The following is a 16,122-nucleotide window of genomic DNA, read 5'->3' on the forward strand; positions in this document are numbered from 1 at the left end:
TAATAAGCATACATTTCTTTTGGTAATGTAATATTTTAAACTCAATTCACAAAAGCAAGCAATGCACATGTCATTTCATTTTTTCCTTTTTTAATGTTCGCATTTCTGCTCAGTTCCCTGTAGGCATCATATGAATGTACTTCATATTATGTTAACTTCAAATGTAATTTCACAAAGAATATTTAATGTTTGCTTCTTTAATACTGCCAGCACTGGCTAGTACACTGAAAAATATGCTTTGAGGAGAACAGTAAAATTAGCCATTTAAGATGGTTAAAAATAACACTTAATAGGGCTTTCTTCAGTAACAGCAAATTCCCAACTCATCTTCCAGTGGTCATACTTGCCCCCACCATTCAGATTACTGCTGCTGTGTCATAATACCAGTACTTCTCGATATAGGAAAGAATGTGATGTCAATTGCCTCTGAAGAGCACATGGGGTCTAAACAGCGATCAGCATGTCCCAGTTCTGTCATATGTGGCACGGGGTTCATTTTTCACAAAGTAAAAGTTACTAATACTAGGTGTTGTTACAATTACTGGTGCCTGCTGTTGACTTTGTAAAGGGGCAACAGGAGAGCTGCTGTAAATAAATATATGCAGTAATGAGTGTCTACAATAGTGATGGACGAACTTCCGACGGGACGTTTCGCGAACGCGAAACGCGAACGGGCACAAACGTTCGCGAAAACGACCGTTCGCCGCGGGCTCCATTGACTTCAATGGGAGGCGAATTTCGCAAACCTTTAGGTCGAATTTGCGGCCACGGGGTAATTATTAGGGGGTAGCACGTAGTCCCACCACCTGGACAATAGCATAATACATGTATGAGGTGAATTTGGGATCGATAACTACAAGCATTTTTTTTTTATTTGGGAAATTGTTCTGACAATTCAGGACTATGGAGCTAATGAAGGCAATGGAGGAGAGGGAAGGTCAGGGACCAGGGTAGGCAAACAAGAGGGTGCAGGAGATACAGAGCACTGACAGCAGCACCGTAATACAGAGCACTGACATCAGCACCGTGACATACAGCGCTGACAGCAGCTCCGTGACATACAGCGCTGACAGCAGCTCCGTGACATACAGCGCTGACAGCAGCTCCGTGACATACAGCGCTGACAGCAGCTCCGTGACATACAGCGCTGACAGCAGCTCCGTGACATACAGCGCTGACAGCAGCACCGTGACATACAGCGCTGACAGCAGCTCCGTGACATACAGCGCTGACAGCAGCTCCGTGACATACAGCGCTGACAGCAGCTCCGTGACATACAGCGCTGACAGCAGCTCCGTGACATACAGCGCTGACAGCAGCTCCGTGACATACAGCGCTGACAGCAGCACCGTGACATACAGCGCTGACAGCAGCTCCGTGACATACAGCGCTGACAGCAGCTCCGTGACATACAGCGCTGACAGCAGCTCCGTGACATACAGCGCTGACAGCAGCTCCGTGACATACAGCGCTGACAGCAGCTCCGTGACATACAGCGCTGACAGCAGCTCCGTGACATACAGCGCTGACAGCAGCTCCGTGACATACAGCGCTGACAGCAGCTCCGTGACATACAGCGCTGACAGCAGCTCCGTGACATACAGCGCTGACAGCAGCTCCGTGACATACAGCGCTGACAGCAGCTCCGTGACATACAGCGCTGACAGCAGCACCGTAAGCAGCCCCAGGAGGAAGTCAGCACAGCACAGGGATGGTGTGATCCCCTCATAATAAGAACCCCCAGGAGGAAGTCAGCACAGCACAGGGATGGTGGGAGCCCCTCATAATAAGAACACCCAGGAGGAAGTCAGCACAGCACAGGGATGGTGGGAACCCCTCATAATAAGCAGCCCCAGTAGAAATATGACACCGCTCAACCTCTTCAAAGAGGAGGGTAGGGGCATATAGTACGGTGTGCTTTTTTGGGTCAGGGAAGTGAGCCAAATGAATTAAGAAGGTCTGTGTGCTTGATTCCAAAAATTGTTTATAGACATATACATGGTCTACTGATCACATGTGTTGAATTCCTCCGAGATCCATGCCTCATTCATTTTTAGAAATGTGAGGTAGTTAACACTGTGGTGAGCTAGGCGAGTACGCTTATCGGTCACAATCCCCCCTGCTGCGCTGAACGTCCTTTCGGACAGGACACTGGATGAGGGGCAAGCCAACAGTTCGATTGCAAATTGGGCAAGCTCTGGCCAGAGGTCAAGCCTGCCCACCCAGTAGTCTAGGGGTTCATCACTCCTCAGAGCGTCCACATCGGCCGTTAACCCAATGTAGTCGGACACCTGACGGTCTAGGCGTTCCCTGATGCTGGATCCGGATGACACCTGTCGATGGGTCGGCTGAAAGAATGACCTCATATCCGAAGTCACCAACACATCTTCAAACCGGCCTCTTCTTGCAGGCGCTGTTGGATTGGTACCCGCAAATCCTTCTCTGGGAGTGGGAATTGCTCCTCTGCCAGCGCACGCAAAAGCAGAATGCAGCATTTCTCGAAGCAAGGCCTGGAAGTGCTGCATTCTGACAGCCCTCTGCGACGGCGGTAACATTTCCGCCATTTTGTGTTTGTACCGGGGGTCTAAGTACGTTGCCACCCAGTACTGGTCCTTGACCCTCATGCTTTTTATACGGGGGTCCCTATTAAAACACTGGAGCATGAAGGCCCCCATTTGCACTAAAGTGGAAGCGGTGTGGTGGCCTGGCTCCTGCTCATCATCCAGGATAATGTCGTCCTCTTCATTCTCCTCTCCCCATCCTCGCACAACAGGGATCCCAGAAAGGTTTAAAGCATGCTCTTCTTGCTCCTGCTCATCCGCCCCGGCACCATCCTCCTCTGACTCCTCATCAGACTCCTGTTGTTGACTTGTCTCAGATAGAGTAGCCCCCCCTGGGAATTCATCCAGCATTGCGACTTCCTCATCTTCCCGCTCCTGCTCCTCCACAGCCTGATCAATGACACGACGCAATGCACGCTCCAGAAAGAAGGCATAAGGTACCATGTCACTGATGGCGCCATGGCTGCGACTGACCAGTTTGGTGATCTCCTCAAATGGCCGCAGAAGTCTGCATGTGTCGCGCATGAGCAGCCACTGGCGCGGTGAAAAAAAACCCAGCTCCCCAGAACCGTTTCTTTCGCAGAGTTCATACAGGTAGACGTTAACTGCACGTTTCTGCTGGAGCAGCCTATCAAGCATATAGAAGGTTGAGTTCCATCGCGTCGGGCAATCGCAAATAAGACGTCTGACCGGCAGATGGTGTCGCCGCTGAATGTCAGCAAGGCGAGCCATGGCCGTGTAAGATCTTCTGAAATGGGCCGAGATTTTCCTTGCCTGCCGCAAGATGTCCTGGACCCCAGGGTATTTGACAAGGAATCGCTGCACGACCAAGTTTAAGACGTGTGCCATGCACGGCACGTGCGTGATTTTGCCCTGTTTCAATGCGCTAAGCAGATTGGCACCGTTGTCACACACCACTTTACCAACTGTCAAATTGAGCGGTGTTAGCCACTCATCTGCCTGTGAACGCAAAGCTGAAAGGAGTGCCGGGCCAGTGTGGCTCTTTGCTTCCAGGCACAACAGACGCAGCACGGCATGGCAACGTCTCACCTGGCATGTGGAATAGGTTCTGGGGAGCTTGGGCGGTGCAGTGGAAGAGACGCTAGCAGCGGAAAAGGAGGAGGCAGCTGAGGAGGAGAGGGAGGAGGATGGAGTAGGAGGAGGAGAAGAAGAGTCAGGCCTGCATGCAATCCGTGGCGGTAAAACCAAATCTACACGGGTGCCACGGGTTACATGCTTGACGGCCGTCAGAAGGTTCACCCAGTGGGCAGTAAAACTGATATACCTTCCCTGCCCGTGTTTGCTAGACCACGTGTCTGTGGTCAGATGTATCTTGGCACCGACACTGTGTGCCAGAGATACATTCACTTGCCGCTGAACATGGCCATATAGCTCTGGGATGCCCTTCTCTGAGAAATACTTCCTTCCTGGGACCTTCCATTGTGGTGTTCCAATGGCCACAAATTTGCGAAAGGCCTCCGAGTCCACCAGTTTATATGGCAGTAGTTGGCGGGCTATGAGTTCTGACAAGCCAGCCGCCAACCGTTGGGCAAGAGGGTTATCCGGCGTCATCATTTTTTTACGCTCAAACATTAGGCCCACGGAAGCCTGCCTTTTTGCAGAAAAATGTGAGCTTGGCGTGATGGAAGGTGGAGTGGAGGACAATTGTGAGGAGAGAGGAGAAGGAGAAGTAGAAGACGAGGCTGGACGGTGAGAGCCTGCAGTGTGGCTTTGTGTGTTCCGTTGCTCCCACTGGGCTCGGTGATGGCTGCTCATGTGCCTTCTTAAGGCGGTCGTCCCTAGGTGAGTATTGGGCTTACCGCGACTAACGCGTTGACTGCAAAGATTGCAGATGGCAACGCTATTGTCAGCAGCGGACACGTTAAAAAAAGCCCACACTGCGGAGCCATGTGCCGGTGTCCTGGGAGCGCCAGATGTGACCGTACATGGTCGATGACTCGCTCCTGATACATTTGCAGTCTGCTTTGTCCCTGCTGTGCAATGTAAGTCATTGCTGCTTCTCCTCCCTATCTGCTGGTCCATATCTCCCTCTGAACTCCCCTCCTCTTCCTCTCTTGTGGGCACCCACGTGACATCACTAGACACGTCATCATCAACGTCACCTTCCCCACCGCTATAAGTAGAGTAGGCAGCAACACCGGGGACCAACCTCCTCCTTGGGCTGATCTGGGTACTGGCGTCAGACTGCTGAGTAGCGCTTGTTGCTACCTCCTCTTCCTGATCCAATACCAAGAGTGGCTGCGCATCAGAAATGTCCTCTTGATATGGATCGGAAAATAATTCCAGTGACTCAAGCGGAAGGTATGTGGTGGTGGTGGTGGTGGTCGTGTTGTTGGTGGTAGTGTCTTTGGGGGTGCACATAGCAGAGAGTGAAGAAGAGGGTGCAGATCGAGAGGATGAGGAGGGTGCAGAAGAGTAAGGCTGAGCGAGCCACTCAACCAAGTCTGGTGCATCCTTTAAAGTAATTGAACGCACCTTCTGCAACTTCCCACTTTGGCTCAAGCCTGTTGCTCCTGCCCTACCCCTACCACCCCTGCGGAAGGGCCTGCCTCTTCCTCTGCATGTCATTTTTTAAATGACCCTGTGACAAAACTCTTAGTCCCTATACCGCTGAAGGACTGCTGCAGTATAGGTGAGCGGTCAGCAGTGGTGCACGTCAACCCTATCTATTGTGGACCTATAGCGGTCCTTACAGAACAGCAGACTGTACCGCACTCAAGCCTATGTACCGTAGCACCCTATACCAAGTTACCAGTCCTTATAAGAACTTTTGTGGACCAAGCAGGTTGTGTATTAGTGTTTAGCAGACTGTACGTCAGTCCCTATACCGCTGAAGGACTGCTGCAGTATAGGGCAGCGGTCAGCAGTGGTGCACGTCAACCCTATCTATTGTGGACCTATAGCGGTCCTTACAGAACAGCAGACTGTACCGCACTCAAGCCTATGTACCGTAGCACCCTATACCAAGTTACCAGTCCTTATAAGAACTTTTGTGGACCAAGCAGGTTGTGTATTAGTGTTTAGCAGACTGTACGTCAGTCCCTATACCGCTGAAGGACTGCTGCAGTATAGGGCAGCGGTCAGCAGTGGTGCACGTCAACCCTATCTATTGTGGACCGATAGCGGTCCTTACAGAACAGCAGACTGTACCGCACTCAAGCCTATGTACCGTAGCACCCTATACCAAGTTACCAGTCCTTATAAGAACTTTTGTGGAACAAGCAGGTTGTGTGTTAGTGATTAGCAGACTGTACGTCAGTCCCTATACCAATGAAGGACTGCTGCAGTATAGGGCAGCGGTCAGCAGTAGTGCACGGCAACCCTATGTATTGTGGACCGATAGCGGTCCTTACAGAACAGCAGACTGTAACGCACTCAGGCCTATGTACCGTAGCACCCTATACCAAGTTACCAGTCCTTATAAGAACTTTTGTGGACCAAGCAGGTTGTGTATTAGTGTTTAGCAGACTGTACGTCAGTCCCTATACCGCTGAAGGACTGCTGCAGTATAGGGCAGCGGTCAGCAGTGGTGCACGTCAACCCTATCTATTGTGGACCGATAGCGGTCCTTACAGAACAGCAGACTGTACCGCACTCAAGCCTATGTACCGTAGCACCCTATACCAAGTTACCAGTCCTTATAAGAACTTTTGTGGAACAAGCAGGTTGTGTGTTAGTGATTAGCAGACTGTACGTCAGTCCCTATACCAATGAAGGACTGCTGCAGTATAGGGCAGCGGTCAGCAGTAGTGCACGGCAACCCTATGTATTGTGGACCGATAGCGGTCCTTACAGAACAGCAGACTGTAACGCACTCAGGCCTATGTACCGTAGCACCCTATACCAAGTTACCAGTCCTTATAAGAACTTTTGTGGAACAAGCAGGTTGTGTGTTAGTGATTAGCAGACTGTACGTCAGTCCCTATACCAATGAAGGACTGCTGCAGTATAGGGCAGCGGTCAGCAGTAGTGCACGGCAACCCTATGTATTGTGGACCGATAGCGGTCCTTACAGAACAGCAGACTGTAACGCACTCAGGCCTATGTACCGTAGCACCCTATACCAAGTTACCAGTCCTTATAAGAACTTTTGTGGACCAAGCAGGTTGTGTGTTAGTGATTAGCAGACTGTACGTCAGTCCCTATACCAATGAAGGACTGCTGCAGTATAGGGCAGCGGTCAGCAGTAGTGCACGGCAACCCTATGTATTGTGGACCGATAGCGGTCCTTACAGAACAGCAGACTGTAACGCACTCAGGCCTATGTACCGTAGCACCCTATACCAAGTTACCAGTCCTTATAAGAACTTTTGTGGACCAAGCAGGTTGTGTGTTAGTGATTAGCAGACTGTACGTCAGTCCCTATACCAATGAAGGACTGCTGCAGTATAGGGCAGCGGTCAGCAGTAGTGCACGGCAACCCTATGTATTGTGGACCGATAGCGGTCCTTACAGAACAGCAGACTGTACTGCACTCAGGCCTATGTACCGTAGCACCCTATACCAAGTTACCAGTCCTTATAAAAACTTTTGTGGACCAAGCAGGTTGTGTGTTAGTGTTTAGCAGACTGTGCGTCAGTCCCTATACCGCTGAAGGACTGCTGCAGTATAGGGCAGCGGTCAGCAGTAGTGCACGGCAACCCTATGTATTGTGGACCGATAGCGGTCCTTACAGAACAGCAGACTGTAACGCACTCAGGCCTATGTACCGTAGCACCCTATACCAAGTTACCAGTCCTTATAAGAACTTTTGTGGACCAAGCAGGTTGTGTGTTAGTGATTAGCAGACTGTACGTCAGTCCCTATACCAATGAAGGACTGCTGCAGTATAGGGCAGCGGTCAGCAGTAGTGCACGGCAACCCTATGTATTGTGGACCGATAGCGGTCCTTACAGAACAGCAGACTGTAACGCACTCAGGCCTATGTACCGTAGCACCCTATACCAAGTTACCAGTCCTTATAAGAACTTTTGTGGACCAAGCAGGTTGTGTGTTAGTGATTAGCAGACTGTACGTCAGTCCCTATACCAATGAAGGACTGCTGCAGTATAGGGCAGCGGTCAGCAGTAGTGCACGGCAACCCTATGTATTGTGGACCGATAGCGGTCCTTACAGAACAGCAGACTGTAACGCACTCAGGCCTATGTACCGTAGCACCCTATACCAAGTTACCAGTCCTTATAAGAACTTTTGTGGACCAAGCAGGTTGTGTGTTAGTGATTAGCAGACTGTACGTCAGTCCCTATACCAATGAAGGACTGCTGCAGTATAGGGCAGCGGTCAGCAGTAGTGCACGGCAACCCTATGTATTGTGGACCGATAGCGGTCCTTACAGAACAGCAGACTGTACTGCACTCAGGCCTATGTACCGTAGCACCCTATACCAAGTTACCAGTCCTTATAAAAACTTTTGTGGACCAAGCAGGTTGTGTGTTAGTGTTTAGCAGACTGTGCGTCAGTCCCTATACCGCTGAAGGACTGCTGCAGTATAGGGCAGCGGTCAGCAGTAGTGCACGGCAACCCTATGTATTGTGGACCGATAGCGGTCCTTACAGAACAGCAGACTGTAACGCACTCAGGCCTATGTACCGTAGCACCCTATACCAAGTTACCAGTCCTTATAAGAACTTTTGTGGACCAAGCAGGTTGTGTGTTAGTGATTAGCAGACTGTACGTCAGTCCCTATACCAATGAAGGACTGCTGCAGTATAGGGCAGCGGTCAGCAGTAGTGCACGGCAACCCTATGTATTGTGGACCGATAGCGGTCCTTACAGAACAGCAGACTGTAACGCACTCAGGCCTATGTACCGTAGCACCCTATACCAAGTTACCAGTCCTTATAAGAACTTTTGTGGACCAAGCAGGTTGTGTGTTAGTGATTAGCAGACTGTACGTCAGTCCCTATACCAATGAAGGACTGCTGCAGTATAGGGCAGCGGTCAGCAGTAGTGCACGGCAACCCTATGTATTGTGGACCGATAGCGGTCCTTACAGAACAGCAGACTGTAACGCACTCAGGCCTATGTACCGTAGCACCCTATACCAAGTTACCAGTCCTTATAAGAACTTTTGTGGACCAAGCAGGTTGTGTGTTAGTGATTAGCAGACTGTACGTCAGTCCCTATACCAATGAAGGACTGCTGCAGTATAGGGCAGCGGTCAGCAGTAGTGCACGGCAACCCTATGTATTGTGGACCGATAGCGGTCCTTACAGAACAGCAGACTGTACTGCACTCAGGCCTATGTACCGTAGCACCCTATACCAAGTTACCAGTCCTTATAAAAACTTTTGTGGACCAAGCAGGTTGTGTGTTAGTGTTTAGCAGACTGTGCGTCAGTCCCTATACCGCTGAAGGACTGCTGCAGTATAGGGCAGCGGTCAGCAGTAGTGCACGGCAACCCTATGTATTGTGGACCGATAGCGGTCCTTACAGAACAGCAGACTGTAACGCACTCAGGCCTATGTACCGTAGCACCCTATACCAAGTTACCAGTCCTTATAAGAACTTTTGTGGACCAAGCAGGTTGTGTGTTAGTGATTAGCAGACTGTACGTCAGTCCCTATACCAATGAAGGACTGCTGCAGTATAGGGCAGCGGTCAGCAGTAGTGCACGGCAACCCTATGTATTGTGGACCGATAGCGGTCCTTACAGAACAGCAGACTGTACTGCACTCAGGCCTATGTACCGTAGCACCCTATACCAAGTTACCAGTCCTTATAAGAACTTTTGTGGACCAAGCAGGTTGTGTATTAGTGTTTAGCAGACTGTGCGTCAGTCCCTATACCGCTGAAGGACTGCTGCAGTATAGGGCAGCGGTCAGCAGTAGTGCACGGCAACCCTATGTATTGTGGACCGATAGCGGTCCTTACAGAACAGCAGACTGTACCGCACCCAAGCCTATGTACCGTAGCACCCTAGACAGACCAAGTTACCAGTCCTGATAAAGAGCTTTGTGGAACAAGTGAGTTGTGAATGATTAGCAGACTGCAGCAGAAGGGCAGCAGTCAAGTATAATATTCTTTCTATATTTGGAAGAAAGAATATTATACGTGTACAAGCCTATTACCGTACCACTGATACCAGTCCTGAAAAGAACCTTTGTGGAACTAATAGTAACAGCAAGTCTTTAAAATTATCCTCACTGCCTGACACACTGCTTCCTGCCTGTCCCTATACAAATTGGCAAAAAAGAGTAGGCTGGAACGATTAGCTGGAACAGCTCTTTTGTGGACCTGATAGTAACAGCTAATGATGATGATGATGATGATGATGAAGAAAGACTAATCTGGCTGAGCTGTCCCTAAAATAGCAGCATACAGCGCTCTGTCCCTTTATCTAAACTGACAAAAGAAACTCAGGCTGCTGACCTAACACCTATACCAGTCCTGAAAAGAACTTTTGTGTACCAAATAGCTAGCGTTTTCTCTGTCCCTACTCCACACAGGATCCTTTCCCTACAGTGACAGAAGAAAGAATGTAAAATGGCCACCGGATCGGGTGTATTTATAGGTTAGGGGGAATGTCCAAGTGTCCATGAGCTGTCATGTCTCAATTGGTTGTCCTGTAACACATGATAAACGTGTCACGAAAGGTTAAAGTTCTTGTATACATTAAACACGTAAGTCCGCCGGGGCGAACGACGGAAAAAGGCGTTCGAACCCGCGGACGGCGAAAGTCGGAAATTCGCCGCGAAACGACCGCCGGGCGAACCGTTCGGCCATCACTAGTCTACAACAGGGTAAGGGGAGGGGTGGGTTATTTTGACATTTGTTTTAATGTTCATTTCATATGTTACCTTTGTCATGACCCCAGTTGTTGAGGAACCCCAACTTATGCCCAAACTTAGGGGACATGCAATGTCTACAAGTAAACAAAATAAGTTCAAGGATTACAGAACTTACCATATTATGAATCAATATTGAACCCTACGGACTAAGACTGGGATGCCATTAAAGTGTGTTTAAAGGCAGGTGCCCCAATACTTTTATATATGTATATCTTGAGCACCAGAAAGACAAAACAATTTGAGGAGCTTTGGTCCATGTGTCCACTCCTTAGATGTTCATGTAACACAAGTGACCTTCTGCCATACTATGTGAATGATTCAATATAGATGTTCTGTATATAAAAAATGTTATGCTAAGAAAAAAGGGGTGATATATGTGTTAAACTGATTTGGATTTTTGTATATTCAGCATTTGATACTTTGTGATCTGGTCCCAAGAAAGCTACGTAATCTGGCGAAATGTGTTTGTGGCGGACTCTGGTGCTCAAGAGGAGTATGTCCATCGTATAAGCTTCCTTTGCCAGGTAACAGAATGAAACAAGATCCCACAGCCGACCCAGCCACTAGCTGGGAGGGTGTTGAAAAACATAAGATTGTTTATTGAAAACTCACAGAGACTTTATATACCACACAAAATCATATAAAAGCTTGATCACATTCTCGTATGCAAAAGAAACTGTATACAGGAATATAATTAACATAAATAAGGAACAACCAATATATACTATATGCTAATCCACATCTAGCAACTGATAGCTGACAATAATATAATTACCATGAGTTGATTAACTAGGCCCTTAAACCAGCCTAGGTGACCAGACCATTCGGCACCTACAACCCTGAATACAAAGTACTCTACAATACACATTATTACAAGTATAAACACATAGATGAGAAGACAGACAGAAACAATAGGGGAGAAGACACTTAGGAGGCACACTATGGGACAGACCTACTTACAATAAACACATCATGGCAGGTGACCCAAGTGGTTTAAACTCATTACATTAACATCTTAAGTCATTGCTGGTTTGAGGTATAGAGACCCCAAATATGTATATGGAACGTCCTGTTCCCAGAGTCTGTGTGTTTTGGGGAGATATGGACTTGAATCCAAAGCAAAACCACTTTAATGGTCCTCCAGGCACACACTTCCCAAAGAGTAGTGTTCCCGTAAAAGCCAGGGCCCATAGTCAGTACGCAAGAGGCCACCCTACAGTCCCCTCCAAAAGCCCCTGTACTGCTGGGTCTGTCACAGCATTGACCAATGCATGAATAGGCATACATCTCTACATTTTTGAACTGTGAAGTATAGATGTTTAATAACAGGTGTGTATAAGTATCTACAATGACATTGATCTATGTATCAATGTGATAATGTTATTTTTAATGAAGCACCAATGCAGTATGCATGATTTTTAATACATAAAAAAAAAAAGATTGTTCAAACAAGTGACTGTCTCATGTGGGTGCCAGTAAAGTCTAATTAAAAGCAGGTATATTTCCTGCAAAGCATTTACAATACTAGAGGTTTAGGATATGGCACAGGTAGAGGTTGTTTATTTATTTTATTCTAAATGTAGGTCCACTTCTCAAAGTCCTTTTTACTTAAACACCGGTATCATCCAGTTTTTATTCCTGATCTCCCCATCTCAACTCCAATTCCTTCTGTTACCAATAGATTACCTACAATAGGGGACATTCAGGTCAAACTGATCGAGACTTTGAGGGGGGCTTAGGAATGGTATAAGAAGGCTGCTGATAGACATCGCAGATCGCTTCCTATCTTTCTATTTAAACTCAAGTTTGGTTATCAACCAAAAATTTGAAGATCCATGTTCCAACCCAAAAAGTTGGGCTAAAAGTTTTGGGACCTTTCCAGATTTCTGCTCAAAATAACCTGGTTACTTTTCGCTTAAAACTTTCCAACAGTATGAAGAATCACCCTGTTTTTCCACTTATCAATACTCAAACAGTTTTATGAAAATCCTTTTCTGGAAGAATTCTTCCACCTCCTCCACCTGTTGAGGTACATGGTGAAGAAGAATTTGTGATGGAGAAAACCCTTAATTTCAGGATCTTTAGGAACACATTACAATATCTGGTTCAATGGGATGGATATGGGCGAGAAGAAAATTCTTGGGAGAAAATGTATGCCCCTAGAGTAACAAGAGAATTCCACAAGAGGTTTCCTCACAAACCCTAAGACGTCCTGGGAGTAGTACTGTCAGGGCCTGGACTTGAACCTGGGACCTCTGCTGTGTCTGGAAGTTCCAGGATCCCCTGTGTATAGGGCAGAAGTGATGTCAGCTTGAGAGTAGACTACATCTCCTCCAGCACTGTGAGCACATCTAGCAGCCGTGATTTGCTATCATTGGCGGGACCGGGAGGACTATAAAAATTTTGCACTTGGACAGATATGTACTTACAGTTCTAAATTTTTTTATTAAACTACCCACTAGATGACGCTTTTCCCTTCTTTACACAGAGGAGCAGTGGTGGAAAGCACATGCGATTCGAATAGGAATCGCACCACATTCCTGTTCAAATTGCATGCAATTCTTTATGGTGCAATTTACGTCAATACAAAAAATTGGCACCAATCGCACTGGAAAGAATTGGTAATCGGTATCAGCAGCATTTTTGCGAGTACCGATACTCGGGCAAATGCTTAGTATCCGCCCCACATCATACCATATTGAAGACTTAATATTGAAGACTATTTAAACTGTTCCAGAGAACATTTTTAATCACTCTGGTTAATGTGTTGCACTATCAATTTATCATTAGCAATTTTTTAACTATGCTCTAATTATTGCATTCTATGTCACCTCATGTTTATTAAACTAAGTTGATAGGTTGAAGGTTTATTATATTTCATAATTTTTTAGCTCTCCCTTACACACTTTATTGCTCTCCTTCATTCACAGAGACAGAAAACACAGGGGCGGGCTTCACAGTGATTGAACACTGTGATAGTCAATCAGAGACTATGTCAACGATCAGGTGACCCAGAATCAGGAATTTTGGGTACCGATCGTTAGTACTGCTGATACCCAGGTCTCTGTGCTAGGAGGGTGCCATGCGGCACAAAGGGAGATACGCAAATATGCGACTCCACAGAAAAAAGCCCAGTCCAGTGCTGCCTTATGTTTGCGTACGCTTGGCATGAAGGGGTTAATGGCCATCCTTCAACTTAGCACCAATACCTGGTTCTCAAACTATCCTGACAAACGGCATGCTGTCAATTTTATATTGTTATACCAGTCAAATGTTGTGACCATTTTCATTGTTAACTGCATTCTCGCACAAAAAAACGAAAAACAAAAACAAACAAAAAAAATTCACATTCAGCCACATTTACCTAAAGTGTTTAAAAGGCAACATTTTTATTTAAAAAAAATAACAAATCTGTCATACTTACCTGCTCTGTGTAATGGTTTTGCAAAGAGCAACCCTGATCCTCCTCTTGTTGGGTCCCCTGGCGGAACTCTGGGCCTATCCGCCATGCCGAGTGCCCCCATAGCAAGCCACTTATTATGGGGGCACTCGTGTGCTCACTCCTGAGCCCCACTCTCTGTATCTATAAGACACATAGAGCATGACTCAGCCCGTCCCCCCGTGGGAGCCAATGACTACTACTGCTACCTCTCAGCCAATGAGGGGGGAGAGAGACCCTCCTCATTCACATTGCTGGACTGAGATTAGGCTCAGGTAAGCATTAGGGGGGCTGAGGGGGGAGCTGCATGCTGAAGGTTTTTTGAAAACCCTTCAGCTTTTAGAACCACTTTAAGTGTGTGTGTTAGCTTTACAAGTTAAAGCGGGAGTCCGCCGGGAGTTCCGCCGTTTTTTTTTTTTTAAAAGCCAGTAGCTACAAATACTGCAGCTGCTGACTTTTAAAATAAGGACACTTACCCGCCCAGCGCGCCCGCGATGTCGGCACCTGAAGCCGATCTCTCGATCGTCTCTCGGGTGCTGCCGCCACCATCTTGGGTATGGGAATCAGGAAGTGGAGCCTTTCGGCTTCATTTCCCGGTTCCCTACTGCGCATGCGCGAGTCGCGCTGCGCAATAAGGATGGACCCGCTGCCTCTGGGATCTGTGTGTTTCCCAGCAGGCAGCGGGGGACTTTCAGAATCTACGCCCCTTTCCGCAGAGAGCTATCCCGGAAGTGGGTGCAGATACCTGTACTGTACAGGTACCTGCACCCCCTCCCCCCTGAAAGGTGCCAATTGTGGCGCCGGAGGGGGGAGGATTCCAATGAGCGGAAGGTCCACTTTAGGGTGGACCTTCGCTTTAAGATGAGAATAAGGGTTAGTCCTAGTGGTTGAGCTCATGCTAAAAGTTAAAGTGGAAGAAAAAGCACCCTCCTCCTACCTATTCTGCCTTACCTGTATTAAAAACAATGTAATGTGTTTACTTACCTATTATAAATTTGACCTGGTCCAGTCATGTGATCCTGCAATTACAGTTTAGGGAGCACTAGAAACCATCTGGGAATTCCAGGAGCTGTGAGATCACCTACAGGTTCCCATAGTCCAACCACTGTTGGAGCTCCCCTCTCCCTTACAGCAGTTGCTCACTGACACAGAGCATTTTAACAGTTTAGGCATGATAGGTTGGAGAATGGAAAAAAAAAATATATATATATTTTTTTTTTTATTTAGTGGTATGCAGCAGATACAATACAAAGATGAAATAGGGTGTGAATGGTGCGCTTATTCTAAACATCTTAAATGTCAAAACATGCTATAAACCAATAATACAACAAACAGTAAGTGAAAAAAATAAAAAATAAGAGCAATAAATAAACATTGCAAAAAAAAAAAAAAAAATACAAATATGCAGTATGTCACAAAAGTGAGTACATCCCTCACATTTTTGTAAATATTTTATTATATCTTTTCATGTGACAACACTAAAGAAATAACACTTTGCTATAATGTAAAGTAGTGAGTGTACAGCTTGTATAACCAGGGCCATCTTTACCACAGGGTAAAAGGGGCAGCTGCCCAGGGCCCAAAGCAGCTGCCCCTAGAGACTGTGCTGCCCATACTCTCCAACTGTCAGAAAGCTCCCAAAAATCAAAGATCACTGTACTGGGGATTGCTGTCCACTGTCCGCACAGACTGGAATCTCCGCCCTCTGTATCCCCCCCCCTTTCCTCGCTCCCTTTCTGTTTTGCGGACACTCCCCTAAACGGAGGGACATCCCCAAGATGGGGCCTCCTGTTGGATGTAGGACAGGTGAGAACAGGGATGTGCCCGATCTATGAGATCATGCCCGCTGGGAAGAGTGTGGTGTGAGTGCACTGAGGACAGGGCCGTCTTTAAGGCAGGGCAAAAAGGGCAGCTGCCCTGGGCCCTGTCATTGTTGTGGGGCCCAAAGCAGCTGCCTCATACTTGCCAACTATCCCAGTTTAAATTCCCTTGTCCCTTGAAGTTTTACTCCTGTGGTGTGTCCCGATATCTCAGTGTGATGTGCTGGTACTAATGCTGCCATACTCTGCACTATTGTTGTGTACAGATAACTCACCTGCAGGCTGTGTTTACATGTAAATAACCGGCATTCATATGTAAATAGCGGCGGCATTCATAAGTAAGCAGCTGCTTACTGCCAGCGGCATTGATATGTAAATAAAAGTGGCATTCATATGTATATTATGCCCCCCCTGCAGTGAGGAGATGATGTGCTGTAACCTCTAGCAACCAGTGAACAGTATTACTGTACAGTAATCTCTAGCAACCAATT

The sequence above is a fragment of the Lithobates pipiens genome, unplaced genomic scaffold (genome assembly GCF_037356315.1).
Source record: "Lithobates pipiens isolate NorthernLeopardFrog02 unplaced genomic scaffold, aLitPip1_a1.2 Scaffold_23, whole genome shotgun sequence".
Classification (NCBI taxonomy): Eukaryota; Metazoa; Chordata; class Amphibia; order Anura; family Ranidae; genus Lithobates; species Lithobates pipiens.